A 12,129-nucleotide genomic window follows, 5' to 3' on the forward strand; every position below is an offset into this window, starting at 1 on the left:
ATAAGTTTGTAAATGATTGCCTCCATTGACAGATCTTCTCCAATTCTCCTCATTCCAACATCTTTTTCTTCCTGGAGAGGAGAAGATCTTGCATGTCACACTGTTTATGCATTGACATTGATATTGGAACATTTGAAAAAGAGTTCAACCTGCCCGGGATGTGAACCCGGGTCCGCCGAATAGAAGTTCAATTAGCTAACCACTTCACTTCAGCTTCCACCCAAACTATTATCTAGTTATAACCGTTGCATGTAAACATATACAAAAGATACTAATGCTCGTATAAGGAGACGTTCCTTATGTGTGTGTCACAATGTTTTATTCGAGATTTCCTTCTTTAACTCAAAAACATGTTATATAGACTTTTCTCAACGAGGAAAATATAACAAAACGTTCTTCAAGTAGAGGCTACCTAATCGTTTTTAACGATGTTCCTGATTTACATTACAATTCTTGCTCACCCTAACTTGTATTTTCCAAAGAAGAAGAGACGGCAGACGTCATTGTCGCACTCTTTGAATGGTATCAACACGTGTAGAAACAAGTTTTATCTACCGTAACTACTAGTTTATTTTCTTAACTTTGTATGAGGAATTTGTAATATAGTAGTAAACTATGGAACTCGTATTGCAGATACCCGGGTTCGAATACCGTCGTAACAATTATTTTTCTTTATTAAAAGGTATTGTTTACTTAATTGCTATTGTAATTCTGTTATTCCTTTATTTTTATTATTGGAAAGTTGAGACTTAGCTACATATTTCATATTTTATGAAGTTTTTGATTGAATTTCAAGTCTTTTTGTTGATATGGAAGGTATATGGAGCATATCTGAAATGATAAATTGTTTTAAACATTAATATTTATAACAGTAGTAGTAGTAGAAGAAGAAGTAGGAACTTATGAGCAATTACTGGGAAAAAATAGTGTTTGTGTTCTATCAGTCGTATTTTTGACCCATACTTAGATATGCCTTAGGTATTCATCACTTGCTAGCTAAACACGTTACGTTCCCGGACACTACCAATCGAGGCTGACGGCATCTTGTAGTTGTGTTTCGCGGTTCACTTTTCAATTGTTCGGGACCATTGTTAAAAACGATGATGTAGGCTCAACTTGAAGAATGTTTCTTTATATTTTCCTAATTGAGAAAGATCTATATAACTTGTTTTTGAGTTAAAGAAGGAAATCTCGAGTAAATCATTGTGACACACACATAAGGAACTGTTATATTTTCCATATTGAGAAAGGTCTATATAACTTGTTTTTGAGTTAAAGAGGGAAATCTCGAGTAAATCATTGTGACACACACATAAGGAACGTCTCCTTATAAGAGCATTAGTATCTTGTGTATAGTTTTACATGCAACGGTTATAACTTGCTAATAGTTTGAGTGGAAGCTGAAGTGAAGTGAAGTGAAGTGGTTAGCTAATTGAACTTCTATTCGGTGGACTAGGGTTCAAATCCCGGCCAGGTTGAAACTTTTTAAAATGTTTCAATATCAATTTCAATGCATAAACAGTGTGACAAGCAAGATCTTCTCCTCTCCAGAAAGAAAAAGATGTTGGAATGAGGAAAATTGGAGATCTGTCAGTGGAGGCAATCATTTACAATCTTATTTACAGAAGTTGTCCTGGATTTGATATTTTCGTCTACCTTCAAGCATTTTCTGATTAATGCGCTTTCAGTATTTTTATTTCTCTGAACGTACTATATATAACGAAATCATACATTACATGCACAGCAATATTGAGAATAATATATGTTTTCATTCGACAAGACGCTCTGAACCATAAAGATTCGTCTCAGAGTGGAGAATTGTTTCGTATGTCATCTACTCACAATTTTACTTGCATCAGCAGGAGGACCTGACTCAAGGCTACCAACGGCTGTCAGTACCCAGAAAAGTTACGTGTGATTTGTGTTGCATCTGTCTAGGCGTTTTACAAACTGCAAATGACTTGCACCCCAAGTAACGGATTTAGAGCTCTTACGGGAGGTACTTTTGCTGGTGGCTGTACCATAGTCACTTGCAAATTAGTGACAAATTCAGTCCTACTCATTTCCTGAAAATTTTTTCTGGGCATTGAAACATTTTTCACACTTTTAAAATCTACGAGTAATACACTGCTTTGAAATCTTGTAAATTTTTAAGAGTCTTGTTTTCAGAGTCTACTTTATCTGAAAAATGGTTAGTCATTTCTTTTAAGCTTGACTTGTGGTATTTTAAATTCTGTCTGCGGATACATGCACCATCTTTCCGGACCATAGTTTGAGAAACTCTGCCTTAAAAAATCGTCTCGTTAAATCTATTTTATCTTCATTTTATTTAACACCTTTTAAAATATAGGGCTATCTTAATTTCTATAGATAAAAGAAGTCTTGAGTGAGTGAGTGACTGGCTGATTAACATGTAGGCCAAACCGTATAAGCCAGAATCTTGAAATTTTGACTGAATTTAGAAAATTGACGAGAAAGTGGGTGGAATAGGAGTAACAATTATATTAAAATATCCATATTTTGGATGCCCATATCTTGGAATCCTTACGACACATTTTGGGAGAGTGTTTCGTGACAAACCCCAACGAATACACAGCCAATCCAAGATCGTCAACTCTTCGAAAAAGAATGCAAAAAGAAAGGATTTTGAATCGTTAAGAAGGATTCAGTCATTATTATCGAGGAGAAGTTCAAGCCGGATCTAATCGTGGAGACAAACCTGAAGCTAGATGTAAGGGACATCACCATAAGATTCGAAGAACAAAGATAGTTAGAGACAACAAGCATGGAGAAGATCGAGAAATATGGCAAGTTAAATGAGGCCATCATCAAGGATAAAAGTTTAGAATATTGCCAATAGTTGTCGGGAGTAGGGAAGTGATGACCATAGCCACTGAGAAGGCGTTGGCAGAGCTATCCATTATAGAAAGATCAAGACGATGTCAATGATAGCTCTGCGATCATCATTAGAGATTGATAACACGCACCTGAACTATAGACTTGCCTCACCATGGGAGTTAGGGTGTAATGGACCAAACAGGTCCATTACAAAATGTTATGTGATTTTGTCTGTGTGCACCCTTATTCTTAATATTGACCAAATTTAAATGTTAATAATTATTATTCATGTTGAATTTGAGCAATTATATCAATCTAATCTCCAAAGTAAAAGATGACATGAAATTTATCTGCACCATTGAAATGTTTGCAAAATTGATAGTGAAATTAATGTCTGTTTTTATTCTTCTTCTTTGCATGACAGTTGAAGTTTTATCTTTGAATGTTAGAAAGAAATAGCTTGGGAAACAAGATGGCGACGGACATCTTTACATCTGGAGTATCATGCTCTTGTGAATTCGTGCATAAATTGTGAACTCGTACATAACTTTAAATTTTGACAAAATTTAGTTTCTTTGCAATTTTTATATATTATTACATCTTTTTTATATGTCCTGATCCTCTAACCCCCAAGTAATTTTACAAATTGTGTGAAAACAAATCTACTTAGAACAGGCAAATTCGTCCATGTTGGATGCGCCATTTTATTCAAATCTACGTTTGCAAAAATAATTAAAACAAATTTAGTGAAGCAGTCCACTGGGCTATAAGGCCGGGACTTTCTTTATAAATCTCCCAAAAGGGAGATAACTAGACCTAGACAAGAAGAAATAGCTTTCTAGTGAGAAGTGCGTTTAATCTGATGGCGGAGTGCAATGAATTGAGTATATATTGAATGTTCAGAGTGCAACGTAGTGTTTTGTAGTGTTAGATTGTGCTAAATAATGTGAACAAAAGCTCTTTCTGATAGAAAATATACTTTAAGTGCTTCATGCTGTTAACGGAGATTATCTTTGAGATATTCTGCGACGAAGATTATTAGTTATAATTAATATAACTATTTAATGTGAATTAATCAATAAGTATATATGGAATAATATAGCTACGACAATTAGATGTATTGAGTAACATAATGATTCTTCTTAGGCACCTGATAACCAATGACGATTGTAAACGTGAGTTGTACGTCACGCATAGGCCTACCTTAAGTGTATCTTAACCTCCTAACCTATTATTTAATAATATGTCATCAGAAACTGTTTACGTCATTAACCTAATTGGGCTAAATAAAGAGAAATCCGTTTGTAGTAAGTTGGTATAGCTATTTAATTTCCATCTTTAATACAATTGAAATCATAAGGATTCCTGGTGTGTTACAATGTTTTATGCTTTCTTCTCCTGGTGTAGCTTTCCAGCGTAGTGCAATGTATCTGCAGTCTACAGTCCGATGCTTGCAGCTGATGAATCAAATCAATTTGTGACTTGATACATTATCAGCCAACAAATATAAATAATCCACAAAGAGTAGTTACAATGGTTTGCTTTCAATGTGTTTATTCAGGGCGAATTGATTTAAATCAAGATTTAAATATCTTGATTTTTAAAATAAAAATCATTGATTTAAATCAAATTCCCAAATAATTTAAAGTGAAAATAATTAAAGTCCTGTTTCTGTTCAATTATTTCGATTATGGAAGATGATAATCATAATACAATAAGACTCAAATGTATAGTATGTACAGCATAGTATGAAAACAAGGGGTTAAGTTCCAAAGTTGGGCGTCCGTTTCCAGCAAAATTTTTAAAATTTACAGGAAAGATACGGATAATTTGATCGTTTGTGTGCTTGATAATATATAAGGGTCTCGAAAAATCTGTTTATTTGTTATATATAAGCGGTTATAAACATGGGACTATACGGTGAGCGGAGGAAACTACTTGGCGCAAGGTAACCAAACAGTTGCATTGTGGGAAAGTAACGAGCATTTATGTTATCAACATGGCGAATGTACAAGGGCAATGAACTAACAGTTTTAACATTTGTGAAGCAATACGTTGATAACGAGCAAAATCTTTTAAAAGTTTGTGAAGAGCACGGATTAATGAACCTAATAACAAATTGCAGAAAATGTGGAAAGGAGATAACAGCAAAAAGCGTGGCGAAAGTGGACGCCCAACTTCGTAATAAATTCCAAAACAAGTGTCATACAGAGGATGATTAAGAAAAATCCCGTTTTGAACGGGTAACAGGGCAATCCTGTTTTCTTCTCTTCGTAACATAATGCTTGACTGAAAGTCTATAATTTACAAAAAAGCCATAATTTAAAATTATTAAATTAAGAAATTAATTTAAATTAATTTAAAATTATTGTTTGAGATTGATATAGGTTAACGATTGAGGATTAATTCAAAATTCAACCCCAATACTTTCACTTAAATGGCATAATTGGCATTTCATACTAATTCGTAATGCTTTTTCTTCAGTTCGTGACTTGTATTATACGAGGAGAAAGATTTGATTTAAATAAAAAAAATCACCCAAAATGATTTTTTCCCACCCTGTGTTTATTTATGTGTATTTTACTCATTTGAAGAAAGTCAGTCAGTTTTAGGGACAGGTGTAAATCTGGAGAAAAGCCAGGTCGACTCTAAGAGACATGAAAATTAATGAGATGTTCGAATTTCGTACTAGATTTCAAGTTAAGTATCCGGGCGCTTGCTAATCGTTGTATCTTTTCTTTAGAAAGCATTGTTATATAATTGAGGAACTTATATTCAAAAGAAAGAATTTCCATCTACAGTTTTTTACTAAATTGACTTTTAACGTTTTCTTAATCCGTCAGATGAACTCTGTCAAATTACGTAATATGATTTATGCCGAGCGAGGTTTTTGGTAGAAATCATTAGTCGTGTCTATAAAAAAAATATATTCGCCTCGTTCATTAACTTCTACTAAAAATTAGCAATTTGGGAACGTTTAATCCGAAAAATTGAGTAACCGTTAAAGGCCAATTTCGAAAAAAAAAATGGAAATGTTCCCCTTGAAAATAATCTTCTCAAGTTTCATGTTATCACGGATGTGCAATTGTAAACGAATCTTACATCTACTACATATTCTAATTGTTTCATTGATAATTAATAATTAATGAACGCTATAGTTCAGTAACCCACAGTTCAATACCACAGGTACAAAAAACTACTACTAAACCACATCCTGTGCCAATTGAAACGATGCTATTTATTTTCTCAGATCATGTTTATATTATCCTGTAACTTATTAGCGTCTACTCAAAAAGCGATTTTCCAGAAATTTTGCAACAAGTAATGTTGTCCACGAAACTTTACGGGACTAGAAGTAAATTTTTCTCATCTCGTCTAGATAATTTTGTAAAAGCCTTGTTTGCCTCACAAAAATTCTTTCTCGTTTTGTCTCTTTTCGTAAATTTATGTACAAAATTTATGCTCTGATAATTTTATAAATTCATTTGGAATTTATCAGAATCCTTCCAGGTCACAAGAGGACCACGAAAGGTGTCATGTAACAATACAGGAATTCATGCAATCCCTTTTATAGACATTCCTATGAATTTCCGCATTGATACATCTCTCATGGATTTTTTTTTTTGGGGGGGGGGTCCGTTGTTGAAAGAAATATTGAGCCGTTTACAGTCGCCGTTGAGCTGTCAAATTGGGTGTCAACACTGCCTCCTTCAGTGGATCTTTCACAGCGAGTACAATCATTGATGCCGGTGTTTTATTTCTTAATCTGACAAGGAAAATTTTGTTACCATAAACCTAAAACGACTTTATGTAGAACAGGAAAATCTTGTAATTTGTAAGATTTTCCTGAATTATTACACATTGAAGGCAGAAATTTACATTTAATAATCAATTACCAAAGAGCTTGAAAACATATAATTAAATTCCAGATTTATTCTTGAAATATCTAAATACTCTGACATTAATATTTACTTCGCAAATCTATGCCAGCGTACACTGTAGTTAAAACAGTGCAAGTAATTGGAGCACTTTCATGAAAACTAATCAGTACATTTATTGTTTTAAACACGTTCTTTTCGGACAGATTCCAATGAACCAATTTAGTTTTGCTTGTAGTTAATCTTTTTCTGAATTCTTTCTCATTAAGCAAATTGTTAAAAATGTGAATATAACTTGCATTATGCTTGAGATGCTTTTCGTTTAAAACGAAATATATATATATATAAACACTTCGCTTTAGCCCTGATTCGTTTTACGTATCTTAAAATCACTATGTCATTATAATAAATATACCAACTATTAATCACTAACCATAAATTGCATCCAGATATCGTCGATTTATTCTTCTGTTTTATACGTACATTAAATATCAACAGCAACCATAGCTTTTGTACATATCTTTCAATTTCGTGCGTTTCCCTGCGTAATGAGCTTTTCCATAGCAACTAATAATCTTGTCAATAACAACATGTCCTATCAATAACAGCGTTCTTTCTTTTAATTATATATAAGCTATATGCTTAATTATTGCGCCTCTGATCAATGTTGATAATATAGGTACAGATTAATTATAATAGGGATATATAGGGATATATCGCTGTAAATGTCGCCCAGAACGGGAATTCCGTAACAGTATTACAGTGAAGGAAAGAACCCTGGATATTTTCAAAACACTCACTTTTTGAATAGCCCTCGTACTAATTATTATTACATCAATCCTCGTATTAATTATTATTATTACATCAATATAAATATTTTTCTTTTCTCTTCTTTCTCCATATATATATATCAATTCATTTATAACAACATTTTTCTTTTATTACTAATTACGTATCATAAAACGTCGATTCATTACAAATATCATTTATGGGTCTATTCAAAATTATAACTAATTGATGACTTACGCAGAGTTACTAGTTAGTTGTTCCTCTTTTACATTGAACGATAACATCCATATACAAACAACATTATTTATAATTAAGATCGTCATCTTATCAAAACAACAACAAGATCAGAAGGCAATAATTACATTTAAAGGCTTCAATTTAAAATCAATGTCATAGATTTCAAGTTAACATAATCAAATCTCTTTTGAACATGTAAAGTAAAATAAAGGTAAACATAACATTCGGAGTTAATACAAAGATAAGATAAATTAATCACATGATAACATGTTGCACAAACATAAAGTCCAAATGAAGTATTCACAACACAACTCGTAACATCTGAGAGAATAAATTAAGAATTGTTATCCAAGTTTAATTTAGTTAACATATCAGGGTTGAAATTTTAACCAGCTTTAGCCGTTTACCTGCTCCAGCTTTTCATATCTAAATTATATTTATCATCAATATTATTCACAAATAAATTAATAGACGAATTTTGCGTTGAATAACCGTGGGAACCTTCGGCTGGTATGGGATTAACCCCAACCATATCAGCGGGTTTTAGTTTAAATTATGATTAACAAATGGGTCAATTAAAGTACATTGAACACCACAATCTTGGTTATTTTCTCTTGACCCATTTCCTGTTTCATTCATTACTTCGGTCCTATTCCGGCAGTTCCTGCCATCTCGAGATCTCCAATTGGATCTGTTTTGAGTCACACTGGTATGCATCACATTGTTACTGCAATTGCGTCTTCCACGAAAGTTTCTCCCGTTCATCCAACTGTTCCTCGGATTATTATAATTCGTTCCATTTCTACCGCTAGAATTGAATCTTCCATTAGCTCCAGTTCCAGTACGTATAATAGATCTTTCACTAATTCCAATGCCAGTATTGTCACGTGACCTCTCATCGCTGCGAAGATTTTCGGTATTTTCATTAGTTATATTCAGGTTTCTGACAGGAATTGGATTGGATGGATTACGATTACTTCCGCTAGGGTTCGGGAATTGATTCTCGAAGTTCTGGACTAAAATTATCAGATGATTGAAGTTTACGCATTGAGCAGACAACAGAATCTGTTGTAATTTATACGGCAATAAAATGCGTACGGAAGCGATTATTCTGGATTCGGGCTGAAACGGATTGACGAGTTTAAGTTCATTATATGCATTGATTGTAAAATCCGTAAGAGATTTATCGACCCGAGGTGAATAGTGTCGAGTTCGCACCATCGCATCACGGTTAGCTAACAAGAAATCATTTTCGTAATTAGCCAACAAGGCCCGTTTAAATTCTTCGTAGGATTTTATATGGTCGCGAATAGCCTTAAACCACAAGGAACAAGGAGGAAGTAACAGATGTGGTAACAACTTCATAAATTTAGATTGATCTACACCCATAATTTCACACTCTGCTTCAAATTTTTCTAAGAACGAGCTTGCGGTTTCGTCACACTTACCGCTGAATTTAGTCATGGCCTTAATTTCACTGACCTTAACGTTTATTTTACTATAGTTATGTTTTTGTTGGCGTTGATAATGGTCTGGAACCCTTTCGCACTTATTTATCTCCTTTCTTCTTTTGCGATCTGGACTTTGGAATCGCCTACTGTGGTTTTCCACAACTAAACCATCATCAGTAGAACTCTTAGAAGAAGATATCCCGTCAGTTTCTATTAATGGAGTTCTCGGGCGGTGATGCAATGTTTCCTGTTGATGATGCATTGTTTCCTGTTGATTGGGAGTACCCAAAGCCTCCTTATACATAGGATTATTGTAGTCACATTCCCTCTCTTGTAACGATCTGATTTCCTCTTGTATGTTGGATATCAGTATGCTATGTGAATTGACCTGGGCAGTAATATTCACTATCTGATTTTTTTGTTGGGCTGTCGTCGATTCCACGGCTTCAACGGCTTTCTTTATCGACTCTGTTTCTAGAGCTAGTTGATCCTGTCTATCTTGCCATTTGTTACTAAATTGTTGAAACCTAGTATCAACTTCTCGCGTCATATCATTTGTAATTTTGATGGTAACTTCATCAGCTAATACTTGCAAATTTTCTTTCAAATTGTACTGCAAGCGATCAAAATTTTCTTGCACACCTTGTACTTTATCTGCAAGAGATTTATGCTGCGCTAGTATCTGTTCTAGCTTTTCATCGTACAATTTTTGTTGTTGGTCAAATTTAGTTTGTTGCTGATCAAATTTCTGTTCTAGCTTTTCATCGTACAATTTTTGTTGTTGATCAAATTTCCGTTCTAGCTTTTCATCGTACAATTTTTGTTGTTGATCAAATTTCCGTTCTAGCTTTTCATCTAGTAGTCGACTAAACATATCAATAAGATTAGAATAGGAATGTTCAGACAGAGTTACGGCATTTTCAGATATGGTTTCATTTGAAATACTGGGTACTTCTTCAATCTCGGAATCCTGCATATTAGCAATTCTTTGTATTCTCTTCCCACTTCTCAAAATAGTGAAACTCATAAAAAGGTATATATACGTATGCACATAAACTCAGTTCTTACTATTCTTCGGAACTAAATAGTATAGTATAGTCCCGTGTCTTCGGCACCAGATAAAACGAAATATATATATATATAAACACTTCGCTTTAGCCCTGATTCGTTTTACGTATCTTAAAATCACTATGTCATTATAATAAATATACCAACTATTAATCACTAACCATAAATTGCATCCAGATATCGTCGATTTATTCTTCTGTTTTATACGTACATTAAATATCAACAGCAACCATAGCTTTTGTACATATCTTTCAATTTCGTGCGTTTCCCTGCGTAATGAGCTTTTCCATAGCAACTAATAATCTTGTCAATAACAACATGTCCTATCAATAACAGCGTTCTTTCTTTTAATTATATATAAGCTATATGCTTAATTATTGCGCCTCTGATCAATGTTGATAATATAGGTACAGATTAATTATAATAGGGATATATAGGGATATATCGCTGTACGTTTTTGTTTCATATTTAATTGCTGATATTGGTACACTGACAAATAATACTGAACGATTAGTAAACAAAGAAGAGCTGGAAAAAGGACGAAAGAATGGGTGGATGTTATATAATACAGGGTGTATAAAAGAATAGGTCATAGGTCAAGTTTGTTATGACTGGGTGAAGATATGAAAACATAAAAGGAAAGGAGAGAAGTTGGAAATATATGGTTCTCTGGGTCTGATTTTCAACGAACTAAAAAAGTTTGTTACTGAATTCTCAATGTCTGTGTGAATGTGTGTGTGTCTGTTTGTCTGTTATTTTTGAATTTTTCAACTTTGAATCCTCCATTCCATATAGCATCAAAACCTATCAGAGAAAGTGATGGAATTTTTGGCTTCATTCTTACCATTTCCGAGATATTGGCCAAAAATTTCCGATTTCGGGAGATTTAAGGAGCCATATCTCAGGAACCACAAGTCATAGAGAGATGATATTTTGCGAATTTTTAAATTTTGAGCCTTCCATTTTGAGCATGTGTCCTCTTAAAATAATTCGTAGAACGTTTTAAGAGAACTCTTAAACAAAACATGTGGGGGGAAAATTAGTTCTGAAGGAAATTATAAATTGATAGATATATTGATAAGAATTGTTTAACGAGTATATAATAATAAAGTACATAGAATAATTGATATATAGCCTGTAGAAGTTAATAATAAAATTTAATTCTTTTTAAGTTCGTTCTAGCAATGTTCTTCAAGCATTCTCAAGTGGTTGAATTGAGTTGAGTCTAGAGTCCCATTCAGGAGCGAAGTCATATTGGGCGTGGATGTACAATTTAATTTGAGATCCGAAACGCATGAGCTCACGTGGAAATGAAGTTGAGAAATCTACTCCAAGACATTAAGAAATTCAACGATAGTAGCTAAGTAGATTCGTGGCATCTTTTCGCCCATATTAATGAGGCAGTTTGGCGATATTTCTGACATGGTAGCACTTGGTAATGCACGTTTTAAAAAATGGATACACCCTTTTTCCCCGCATACTAATGACACATAATGTATGCAGGTGTATCCGGAGGTAACATGACATATAATAAATGTTTCCGGTCAAAAGAAATGTTAATGGGACAAGCAGAATACAGAAAAAACCTTTTCGGAAATAAAATATGCAGATCACACACGTAGAACAAGGTAATTCATTAATATGCAGCATATGTAACGCGGCAGCTGCTGTTGGAGAATATGCTAGAAATTTTGATCGTCGGAATGAGTGAAAGAAAGAACTGGAAACTTCCAATTCTTTTTCTAAGCTTATTATTGTTGGAATAGGGGAAAGAACACACTCGAAACTTCTGGAAAGATTTCTTGTAGTATACTTGTTTACTTTTTTATATGGGAAAGGGACATATTGTAATTGTTGGAAGTATAAGG

This window comes from Thermobia domestica, chromosome 5 (assembly GCF_964235325.1).
Source record: "Thermobia domestica chromosome 5, izTheDome1.hap1.1, whole genome shotgun sequence".
In the NCBI taxonomy this organism is placed as follows: Eukaryota; Metazoa; Arthropoda; class Insecta; order Zygentoma; family Lepismatidae; genus Thermobia; species Thermobia domestica.